The sequence below is a fragment of the Leucoraja erinacea genome, chromosome 2, assembly GCF_028641065.1.
Source record: "Leucoraja erinacea ecotype New England chromosome 2, Leri_hhj_1, whole genome shotgun sequence".
Classification (NCBI taxonomy): Eukaryota; Metazoa; Chordata; class Chondrichthyes; order Rajiformes; family Rajidae; genus Leucoraja; species Leucoraja erinaceus.
The window spans coordinates 23,247,492-23,249,647 of NC_073378.1; the positions used below are offsets into that span (position 1 = coordinate 23,247,492).

Below are 2,156 nucleotides of genomic sequence, written 5' to 3' on the forward strand. Positions count from 1 at the left end.
ATCTGTGGTGAGTTAACATTTCAGGATGTACAGGTCCTACTGCATGTACACGTGGATTACAATTAGCGTTGAAAATTGGCGGTAGAGTTCAGTCCTAACGTCTGGTGCTGTCAGTGCAGAGTTTGCATATTTCGCCCGTGACCACCAGGGTTTCCTCCAAGTGCTCTGGTTTCCTCCCGGTTCCCCAAAAACCTCAAGGTTGGTACAACAATTGGTCACTAACGTGTAAGTGGGTGATAGAATCTGGGGCGCGGGGGTTGTCGAGAATGAGGGGAGAATAACAATGGGATTAGTGTTGGGGTAAAATAGGATTCATGTAAATCAATGTTTGATGGTCAGTACAAGTATGATGGTGGAGGCAGATATTTTAAAGGCATTTAGGAGACTTTTAGATAGGCACATGGAATGCAGGAATGGATGGATATAGATCAAGTGCAGGCAGAGGAGATTAGGGGAGTTTAACTTGGAAACATCCACAGATATTGTGGACCACAGGGACTGTTCCTGCACTGTACTGTTCTAGGTTCCATGTGCAAACTCAGTGGGCCAAAGGGACTGATGCAAAGAGTCATATAGCGGGAAACAGGTCCTTTGGTCTAACTTGTCTAAAGCCAACTAAAATGCCAACTACACAAGTTCCACATGGATATGGGATTTGGCCCATATCCTTCTAAACCTTTCTGATCCATGTATCTGTTCTAATATATTTTATATGTTATGATAGTACCTGCTTCAACTACCTCCTCTGGCAGCTCATTCCATGTACCAACCATCCTTTGTGTGAAGGATTTGCTCCTTAAATCTTTCCCCTCTCACCTTAAACCTATGTCCTCTGGTGCTTGATTCCCATTCCCATCATGTTCTGTTCCTCTCTTTTTATTCGTATGGCTGTATGGAGACCCCAAATTTCACTGTACCAATTGCTGCATGTGACAATAAATGTCTCGTGTCTCTTGTCTCCATGTCTCTATGACAATCGTCAACCAAAATCTCCAGTTCTGACAAATGATAGCCCTTTTCTATAGGTTTCTGTGAGATAACCATATAACAATTACAACACGGAAACAAGCCATCTCGGCCCTTCTAGTCCGTGCCGAACACTTACTCTCACCTATTCCCATCTATCTGCACTCAGACCATAACCCTCCATTCCTTTCCCGTCCATCTACCTATCCAATTTATTTTTAAATGATAAAATTGAACCTGCCTCCACCACTTCCACTGGAAGCTCATTCCACATAGCCACCACTCTCTGAGTAAAGAAGTCCCCCCCCCCTCATGTTACCCCTAAACGTCTGTCCCTTAATTCTCATCATGTCCTCTTGTTTGAATCGACCCTACTCTCAATGGAAAAAGCTTATCCACGTCAACTTTGTCTATCCTTCTCATCATTTTAAAGACCTCTATCAAGTCCCCCCCTTAACCTTCTGCGCTCCAAAGAATAAAGACCTAACTTGTTCAACCTTTCTCTGTAACTTAGGTGCTGAAACCCAGGCAACATTCTAGTATATCTCCACTGTACTCTCTCTATTTTGTTGACATCTTTCCTATAATTTGACGACCAAAATTGTACACCATACTCCAGAATTGGCCTCACCAATGCCTTGTACAATTTTAACATTGCATCCTAGCTTCTATATACTCAATGCTCTGATTTATAAAGGCCAGCACACCAAAAGCTTTCTTTACCACCCTATCTATATGAGATTCCACTTTCACGGAACTATGCACAGTTATTCCTCGATCCCTCTGTTCAACTGCATTCCTCAATTCGCTACCATTTACCATGTACGTTCTATTTTGATTTGTCCTGCCAAGATGTAGCACCTCACACTTATCAGCATTAAACTCCTAAATGGCCTAAATCTCTCTGTAGACTTTGGAAATCCACTTAATTATCCACAACACCACCTATCTTAATATCATCTGCATACTTACTAATCCAATTTACCACACCATCATCCAGATCATTGATGTATATGACAAAGAAGAGTGGACCCAACACAGATCCCTGAGGCACCCCACTAATCACCGGCCTCCAACCTGAAAAACAACCATCCACCATTACTCTCTGGCATCTCCCATTCAGCCACTGTTGAATCCATCTTGCTACTCCACTATTAATACCCAACAATTGAACCTTCTTAACCAACCTT

General features: G+C 42.6%; 1 protein-coding gene across 2 annotated transcripts in view; it reads right to left on the reverse strand.

Moving 5' to 3' along the window:
* The window catches only part of LOC129707610 (voltage-dependent L-type calcium channel subunit beta-2-like), a 343,156-nt gene extending 341,915 nt beyond the window's left edge, over positions 1-1,241 (reverse strand). The window contains exon 1 of one of the 2 annotated variants that reach the window (XM_055652740.1): positions 1-1,241. This exon is cut by the window's left edge and continues 657 nt beyond it. The gene's annotated coding sequence lies outside the window, so the exon portion shown is untranslated. The other variant, XM_055652771.1, reaches the window with a different exon arrangement.
* Between the last annotated feature and the right edge of the window lie 915 nt (positions 1,242-2,156).